The sequence below is a fragment of the Silene latifolia genome, chromosome Y, assembly GCF_048544455.1.
Source record: "Silene latifolia isolate original U9 population chromosome Y, ASM4854445v1, whole genome shotgun sequence".
Lineage (NCBI taxonomy): Eukaryota > Viridiplantae > Streptophyta > Magnoliopsida > Caryophyllales > Caryophyllaceae > Silene > Silene latifolia.
Window position 1 is genome coordinate 409763917 of NC_133538.1, and position 10132 is coordinate 409774048.

Genomic DNA, 10132 nt, shown 5'->3' on the forward strand with positions numbered 1-10132 from the left:
TCCTGCACGACCTTTCTGGCATCAATTAACTGGCGCGTCAAGCTCATCGAAGTACAGGACTTCAACACGATTATCTGCTTCATTTGCCTCGTGATAATGCTTCACATACTGCCCATTCACCTTGAACCGATTTCCCTCGGGGCTTTCTAGCTCAACGGATCCAAATTTAGTAACAGCTGTCACCGTATAAGGACCACTCCACCTGGACTTCAGCTTGCCAGGAAATAATCGCAGTCGAGCATTAAACAGCAGCACTTTATGCCCAACATGAAATTCCCGAGGTAAAATTCTTTTGTTGTGCTATCTCTTCATCTTTTCCTTGTAAATGCGTGAGCTATCATAGGCATTGAGCCTAAACTCTTCCAATTCATCTATCTGCAAAAGATGATTCTGGCCACACAACTTAGGATCAAATTTAAGCTCACGAATTGCCCACTAAGCCTTACATTCAAACTCACTAGGTAAATGACATGATTTCCCATAAACTAACCGATAAGGTGATGCACCAATTGGTGTCTTAAAGGCAGTTCTGTAAGCCCATAATATGTCGTCTAATTTAAGACTCCAGTCCTTCCGTGATTTAGAAACTACCTTAGACAACATCTCTTTAATCTCGCGATTAGAGACCTCTACCTGACCACTAGTTGGGGATGATACCCCAAACTACGTCGTTGTTGAACACCAACCTTAGACAGAATGGAAGTTAGTTTTTTTTCTTTAAAGTGCATTACCCCATCACTAATAACGACCCTAGGGACACCAAATCGGGGAAATATGACCTTTTTAAACATTTTTATCACGATCTTGGCATCACAATGAGGTGAGGCAATTGCCTCAACCTATTTCGACACATAATCTACAGCTACTAAAATGTACCTGTTACCTTTACTAGAGGGGAACGGTCCTTGGAAATCAATGCCGCAGACATCGAAAACATCAACCTCTAAGATACCATTTTGTGGCATCTCATGTCTCTTTGAAACATTCCCTGATCGTTGGCAGGCATCACAAGCTGAAACGAAAGACTTAGCATCAGCAAACAAAGAAGGCCAGTAAAAACTAGACTGAAGTACCTTAGCCACGGTGCGCGATGGACCGTGGTGACCACCATAAGAAGAGGAGTGACAGCCTCCCAGGACTACTTTGTCTAAGTTCGTCACGGTAACCAAATTAGGTGGTTTTAATTGGGTTGTTCTAAACTAATGAGAAAGAGAAAGAGAAAAAGGCAGAAGAATAAAGATTAAGCAGACAAGGAAAAAGCAGCTAAGACAGACGGTTCACCATGATCATTCAGTCAAGCGATCTAGGTCTCATGTTAAAGCAGGTATGGTCAAAGGGGCAGTGAATATCTCCTTCCGGTCTCAATTCACCCTAAAGCACAAATAGCTTAGCTTCCGCGCTCACTACAGTACCTTAATGTTCGCTGCGAGTCTCACCCCTTCCAACCTTCCGGTCCAGGTCAAGGTTTACTACGATTAAACGCCTAATTGCGTCGACTCAATTAGACAGAAACAAATAAGTGCAGCGATTAACAACAAGGACGACACAAGAATTTACCTAATAATTCGATCACTCTCCCTTCATAATCATGGATTCCCTAGTCTTAGCAAAAGGGAATTAGCTACACATTACTATCGAATCAACAATAATAATATATAGATAACGAGAATTAAACATGGTGATAACAAAAACAGAAGGATCAAATAAAACAATAATGAAAGCAATGAGAGAAAGATAGAAACAAAACAATAATTACGATTAACAAATAAAAGGGAAAAATAACACCGATTACAAATTGGGAATCCGAGTTCTAGAGTAAAAAAGTGTAAAAGAAAGTGGAGCAGTAAAAGATGATGTAGAAGTGAATTACCCAGTCTACTGCCTAAGTAGCATACGAAAAATCTATTCTAAACCTAATCCAAAGGCCTAATTACAAAAGCCCATACGAAATTAGGCGGAAAAACTCAATTACAGGGCAAACCACTCGATCGAGTGGGATAAAACTGCTCGATCGAGTAACTTGGCGACAAACATTTCGATCGAGTAGAAATAAGCCATTCGATCGAGTAACCCCTTGTAATGCCTTCTCGATCGAATACAAGAATTGCTCGATCGAGTAATCTTTATTATATAAAGCATTCGATCGACTGGAAAAGTAGTCGATCGAGCTATTTTGGCACGTTTAGGCACTAAGACACCTTCCGAAACCAGCTCACACGTCTTCAAAGTGATAGATTCCAAGCTCCAGCTCCTTGTTCTCCATAAATGCATGCAAATGGGACGAGTTTAGGCTCGATTTATCTTCTTTTCGGTTTATTCCTGCAATTTACACAAAACGAACCAAAGTAGACTATTCGGGGGTATTTGTAGCTAGATGCCATGTAAAATAGTATAGAAATGCGTGTAAAAAGGATGTAAAAACCTTATATAAAATACACGCATCACTACCGTACACATAATTCCAACCAATCAAGGTCCCGTCATAACCGAGGGCTTACAAAAGTATGGAAAAGTGAGGTAATGGGTAAGAAGGGCAAAACATTTTTGGAAATGTGAGGTAATAAGCCAAGCTAGCTACCTAAACAGAACCATATCCGATTCAAATCCATTAGAAATAAACGCAAATACCCTTGGTTGGCATACAACACTACAAAAAGAAATAAAACAAGCGACTGAAATCAGTCGCCAAAATCAATTAAAAAACTGATTTCAGTCGCCAAAATCCAGTCGTAGACATTGGTCGCCTTTTCTAATTTAGTGACTAAAGTCGGTCGCCAAATTTGGCGACTGACATATCAGTCGCTAAATGGGAAAATTAGCGACTGAAATGGTAATCGCCAATTTGGCGACCGAAATAAGGTAGTCGCCAAATTAGCGACTGATTTTCGGTCGCTAAATGGCTTTTCAGTCGCCAAATTTGGGTGACGTAGCCATTTTCAGTGAGGCTCTTTGGCGACTAATTTGTGGTCGCTAATTTTCAAATCAGTCGCCAAAGCTACTGATTATTTTGGTGGTTTTTTCCGTTTTCATTGCTAGCCAAATATTTACAACCTGCATACAAACCGAAGTTCCACAACGCCATACATCCCAAACTTCAACACACACAACACCATATATTTCAAATTTCAACCCAACACCACATATTTTCCCAAACTTCATTTCATATATTGAAAATGAAATGTTTACAAGCTAAAGTTCAAGTCTTATTACATGCTAAATTAAACTTACTTAACTACTTGGAAGCCAACACCGGCTCCACTCCCCCCTTGTGGACCATGCGGATCAAAAGGATCGTAGTCGGGTCTAGGTCCGGGGTTACAACCTTGCCACCAAGTCTCAAACATTGCCATTTTTCCTTCATTTGGCGGAATTCTTCATCACGTTTTCTTTCACGTTCATCACGCTCTCTTACTTGAGCTTGAAATTAACTAATAACTCCCGGTTGATATGTGTTGCTGGGAATTGTTGAAGTCGATCTCCTACGCGTGTTGTCATAGAAAGCCGGTGTTGAACTTCCGGTACCATACACATGCCCTTTCTTGAAGCCTTTCACCAACTCAAACCATATGTCATTATCCGCTTTTTCTAGATTGGCGGCTTTTTCATGTTTAAATGCATCCTACAATATTAAACAAATCATTATAAGTTAATATGGTAACCAAAATAAGACATTAAAAAAGAGTAAATTAACAAAAATTAAGTGTTAGGGAAAACCTACATATAATTCCTCGTCTTTTGGCTTAGTCCAACTCCTAATCCCTTTGTGGTCAACCCTAGAATGTGTGTCCAGAAACAGTTCCGATACCGTCGTAACCGGTTTTGACTTCTTCTTTCCTTTCTGAATGAAAAAAAAACATAAATGTTAGAAAATCAACAAAAAATCTAACATAAAATAAACATGTTGAAAACCAAAATTAGTGTGAAATAATAGACAAACTTACACCCAATACACGATCTCAGAATGATCGGGATCCCCCGTAATGAGTAGGCTCGACCACGGCATCTTTATTTCTTCCTTTTTTGTTGAGGGATGCTTGTTTAGACCTTTTCTGAAAAGCTTCGGTTTTAGTATGCTTTATTAGGCCTTCAAACTTTTCACCTGCAATTACACATATGAAATCATAACTAATAAGTTACTGATATTATTTATAATATAAGAGAGTATATGCTAATTAATACAAATAACAAAACAAGTTAATTAAATACCTTTCATGTTGTCTGGCTCCTTCGGGCGCCTGACCGTCTTCCAGATCACGTCCCGATATCGTCGAGTACCGACTTCATTGTACCTGTTACGGACATTCATTTCTTGAGACTCATCCCAAGCAAATGCTTGCTACAAAAAAAAGGCGACAAAATTTCATATCAGTATAAAATAAAAGTCTAACTTGGTTCATAAAAAATTCATCAGAATTAATTATTTGGTTTCTAAAACAAAGAACTACGGAAAATATATACCCAAAAGTTATTGAACCACGCCTCTTCTTGTGCATTAGAAGCATAAGTCCACGATGTAGGAACTGGACCCACGAAATTAGTCTTCGTGCTTTTCGTTACACCTCGTATCACGCAATCGTCCATAAACCTGCATTTATTTTGAACATGTAAAATTAGAAACAATTATTATTTTACAAAAAAAAAAACAAATAATCGTAGACTAATAAAGAATAAGACTAACTATAATCCAGCCGAGTCAAGTATCATCCGATGATCCGCAGTGTACCGTATCTGCACCTATGGTCCTGCGTCGTCGGTAGCGTCAGGCTGATCCTCGTCGCCGTCACCGTCACCGTCTGTCACCATTGGATCCTCACACACAAACTCCTCCTCCTCCTCACGCGTACTCTGTCGAGAACTTAAGCCGCCTCTACGCTTCCTACCTCGACCTGCTCCAGCCATCTACAGTAATACAAATAAAAATTAACACAAATAATGATAAATGAAAATTATACGGACTTCTAAATTTTAATTATTTACTCTTGAGGAATACAAAATTATACCAATTTAATCATACTCATCATCGTCGTCGTCGTCCTCCTCATCCTCATCCTCATCATCATCATCATCATAATCATCTTCATCTCCAAACCCCTCGTCCCTTCTCCTCCTTTTCTCCTCCTCCCTTATCCTCCTCACCTCCTCTTCCCCCCTCCTCTCCTCCTCTTCTTCCCTCCTCTCCTCCTCCTCCTCCTCCTCATCCTCCCCTGGCAGTCCCTCTTCCGAATCATAATATTCTTCCTCTTCCATGTCTTCACCATCTTTATTCCCATGCTCATAGTTGATTTCATCGGGTGGAGACAAAAGTGTTTCATTTGAAACGTTTTCTTCTTGGAAAAAAGTTATATCAACTTGTGACCGTGCCTTTGTCTTAAAGATTGCACACCACGCATTTTGATTTCTATCATTTGTTGTGCTTGGATAAGTAACAAAATACACTTAATGAGCCTGATGTGCAAGTATAAACGGATCATACTTAGAGTATGTTCTAGTACGATTCACTTCTACAAGCTTGTAATGTTCATGTACTCTCATTCCAGCCACAGAATTATCCTTCCAGTCAACCTTGAATAAGACAGTTTTATAAGCTCAGTCACGTCCATTATAACTAATTTCAAAGATATCTTCAACTATACCATAGTATTCGTTGTCATCAAGAGAAAAAATAGTAACCTCCCAATTGCACCTAGCCTTACCTTTACCGTGGTTGAATGTTTGAAAATTAAACCCATTAACCGAGTATCGATTCCACGTTCTTACCATTCTTGAAGGACCAAACGCCAAACTTCTTATCAAATCATCTTGAATATTCAATGATACGTGCATAATGTATAGTCTTTTTAGCCTATTTTAGCACGTATTTCCATGTATTTTTGTACTATTTATATAGTATTATGCCCCGAATTAGCTACTTTGGTTCGTTTTGTCCGTTTTGTAGAAATGAACCCGAAAGTAGTGGAATCGTACCATTTTTCGTCCTTTTTGCATGCATTTTGGGGAGACGGGATTTTCGGAGTGAGTTTCTGCATTGGGATGCATGAAGGCACGATTTACGAGGCAGTCGGGCACGAGTCTAAGCTGATTTGAAGGAAGAACATTCGATCGAGTGGTTTTATTACTCGATTGAATGGTTTCTACGTCATTGGTTGATCGATCGAGCACTTTTATACTCGATCAAGAAGTGCTGAAAAGAGAGGTTACTCGATCGAGTAACTATTCTACTCGATCGAGTAGATTTTCTAGAGTTTTGCTCGATCGAGTGGATTTATTCTACTCAATCGAGTGGTTTGGTCTGGCGTGGGCTTTAATTAGCCCGTACACTTGTTTTAGCTTTTGGACTTAGTTTATTTTCTATTTAAACGCAACTTTACTAGGTCATTAGCTATCTTTAATCTTATCATCTATCATTTTAGCTTTCACAGTAAACATTACGTTGCTTTTCTCTTCTCTACTGTAACTTTATTTTCGGGGTTATTTTGCTCGGATTTGTGTGTTCTTTACGCCGGATTCTCACGATTGTAATCTCTTTCTCCTTTCTTAATAATAATCTTTATTTCATTTGCTTTAATTCTTTGTTCTGCTTTATGTACTTTCTGCCCTAATTCTCTTTTATGGAATTTATTTATTATTTCATTACGTTTATTGTTAGTTCATTATTTGTTGTTAGCTTTGATAATATTAATAGCGATATGAGTAGCTAAACTTGTTTCATGTTGGGATAAGAGGATCTACGGTAGAAATGTGACGATGTAGTGAATAGTTTAAATGAATTAATTGTGAGATTCTGTCACCATAGCAATTTAACTGTATTTTACCGACTTAGTTGAGTGCACGCTTCTGAGTGACCCTTTTAATCTGGCTAAATTTAATCCTGGATCGGAAGATTGGACTAAATAGGCCTGCTATGAACAGTAGACTACCCTCACGAGGACGGAAGTTAAGTTAGTGGAAGTTTAGGATAGAAAGTGGACCGGAAGAACCTTTCCATATCCGTCTCGCATTGATTTGTCTAAGTTGTTTACAGTTGAGTCACTGGACTACCGTAGTGAACCGAAATCCTAACATGTCCCTTCTCTATTTGATAGTTTAATTCTATTTCTCTGCCTTTATTGCTCTTTCTCTGCTTCTCTTTCCTTTAAACCTTTTAGTTTAGAAAACCAATTTAAACAACCCCCCATTTGTGACCAAATAGACGGACTTTTACAGATATCTTGCCTCCCTGAGGAGATCGACCTGACTTCCCTAGCTATATAGTTAGTTTAGTTAGTTTATTTTTGATTGGTACACGATAGCGCTGTCAAATTTTGGCGCCGTTGCCGGGGAGGCAATTGCCCTATCTGTCATTGTTTCGTTTATTTTATCCGTCTCAAGGAATTTTCATTCCTTGAGGCAGTTCTTATTTATTTTATTTCAGTGTTGTTTATGCCCAGGTCAGACAGGTTTGAGTTAGTTTCAGCTGATTCAGAGCCAGAGAGACTATTCAGGCATAGACTCCGTCTACAGAGAAAATCACGAAAGACTTGAGTACTTTCGAACCAGAGCTTCACCATTTTCTTTTCGCAAAAGACCAGTCTTTAGTAGAAGACATTCTTATTTCTGCCGATCAACCAGTAAAGATGCCGAACATTGCTAGTCACTCGGAGCCTAAAGCAGCCTCAATTCCAAAGGGTTTCAATCTCCAGACTGAGGATGGGAATACATTTGACATCCGTCCTTCCTATATCAATCTGGTGGAGAGAAATCTCTATAGAGGTGTGGCAGGTGAAGACCCGAGGAAGCATATGGAGGTCTTTACGGACTACTGTTCTACTATCCCCGCCACAAAGGGGGTAACTCAAGACAAGATTAAGGAGGTTCAGCTTCCTTTTTCTTTGACTGGCTCAGCCAGGGAGTGGCTGACGGATTTGTACCGCACAGCCGCAGGGGTTACCAACTGGAAAACCCTTGCTCTTGCTTTTTACAAGAGATATTTCCCTCCACGGTGCACCAATCAGCTGAGGGCAAAGATCACAAGTTTCAAGCAGGCACCTGATGAAACTTTATATGAAGCATGGTCCCGTTTTAAGAAGTTAGTGAGGTCTATTCCTCACCATGGTTTTGATCTGTGGTTTCTGTCTAACCAGTTCTACAATGGGTTGTACGATGATCACAGAGCCATACATGATGCGTCATCTAATGAGAGATTCCAAGAGAACACTGACGATGATAAGGGATGGGCCATTATTGAAGAGATGGCGAATCACTGTGCTGAGTATGGAAACCCGAGGGATGGTATTAGAATAGTTCATGCAGTCGATAAGCAGGTTGTGGCTCAGCTGGAAGCTATTAATGCTAGGTTTGATAAGTTGGAGCTGCATTCTGCTGGGGAGCCTCAGATGGTCCATATGCTTACTATAGGGGAGACCGTCACATGTGAGAGGTGTGGTAGCAACGATGGCCATACTGCTATTGGCTGTCTTACAGAGAAGGAACAGGTCCTTGCCTTTCAAAAATATAGGCAAGGAGGGGGTTCCTATTATAATAACCAAGGGGCAGTCCATCCCAATTTGAGGTGGACAAGTCAAAATATGCTTAATCCTACCCCTCCTCCGCACCAGCAGCAACCGTATGTTCCTCCGCATAAGAATCAACAAGGCTTTCAGAAGCCTCCTTCCTTCCCTCCTCCCAATCACGGTGCATCATCTTCTGGTGGGGTGAGTGAGATAGGTGAGCTAAAGACGATGTTGCAATCTTTTACAAAGCAGTGGCAGCTGAGTGATCAACAGAAAGATGCATCCATCAAGGCACTTGAAACTCAAGTTGCCCAGTTAGCCGCGAACCAATCTACAAGGAAACCGGGTCATTTACCATCACAAGCTGACAAAAATCCACATGAGACGGTAAATTTAATCAATTTGAGAAGCGGTCGTTCATATGAGGGACCGGAAGTGTTGAAATCAGACCTGAGGAAGGTTATAACTGCTGATGAACAGTGTTCTGGTGAAGAAAAGGAGCTGACGGCTAAGAAAGTACTTGATCGACTAGTTTCTGGGGGTCGATCGAGTAAAAGTGTTGAAGAAAGTGCTCGATCGAGTGGAATTTCTACTCGATCGAGTGAACAGGAAAAAGGAACTGCTCGATCGAGTGAAATTTCTGCTGGATCGAGTGAGTATGTTGAAGAAACTACTCGATCGAATGGGATTTTTGGTCGATCGAGTAGTATGGATAAAGGACAGCTTGATCGAGAGCCTGCTAGTTCTCGATCAAGTGAGAAATCACCTGAAAGACCTCGTTCGAGAGGAAAGAAGCGTCCGAAAGACTTGGAGCTTGATCCGGCTGACACGTTGGAAGAAAGGAATAAGGGACTCAAGATACCCATCACGGTTCCCTTCCTGAGGCGTTTGCAGAGTACTAAAGCTAATCAATAATTCGGCAAATTTGCCGAACTCCTGAGAAGCTTGCAGGTCACTATGCCATTCGTTACCTTAAATTTATGAAAGAAATTTTATCATGTAAGAGGCACATTCATGATCATGAGACTATAGATTTGACTAAGATAGGGACGGCCTTAGTTCAGAATAAGTTACCTCCCAAACAGTCAGACCCGGGTAGATTTTCAATTCCGTGTCATATTGGTACCCATTTGATTGATAACGCGTTATACGATCTTGGCGCTAGCGTGAGTGTCTTACCGTTGTCTCTGGCTAAGAGACTTGGTTTGACAAACTTTAATTGCACAAACATGATTGTTCAGATGGCCGACCGTAGCATATCACGGCCACTAGGTGTAATAGAAGACATACATGTTAAGATCGGGAGGTTCTTTATTCCCGTTGACTTCGTTGTACTTGACATCCCCGAAGATGCCCATACCCCTATTATTTTAGGGAGACCATTTTTATTTACTGCCCGTGCAGTAATAGACGTCGGGGGCAAGACATTGACTTTTCAGGTTGGGGACGAGGAGCTGATATTCCATCGCTAAGTTCGAGGGCTCCCATGCAAGCTCAGCCTTGCAATGCCCTCTCTTCTATTGACCCTATTATTGACACTCCAAATGAAAATTTGGAACATTGTGCTGCTATTGTGACCCCTCCGCCTCAGGTTGAGAGCAAAAAGGAGGAAAGTTCGTCTGTTTTCCTTGCTGCAAGTACAG

The 10132-nt window shown here is 40.6% G+C and overlaps 1 non-coding gene across 1 annotated transcript; it reads right to left on the reverse strand.

Moving 5' to 3' along the window:
• Positions 1-7989: 7989 nt before the first annotated feature.
• Positions 7990-8095, reverse strand: LOC141636438 (small nucleolar RNA R71). Its single transcript, XR_012541049.1, has one exon. It is a non-coding gene; the product is annotated as a small nucleolar RNA R71 (small nucleolar RNA).
• Between the last annotated feature and the right edge of the window lie 2037 nt (positions 8096-10132).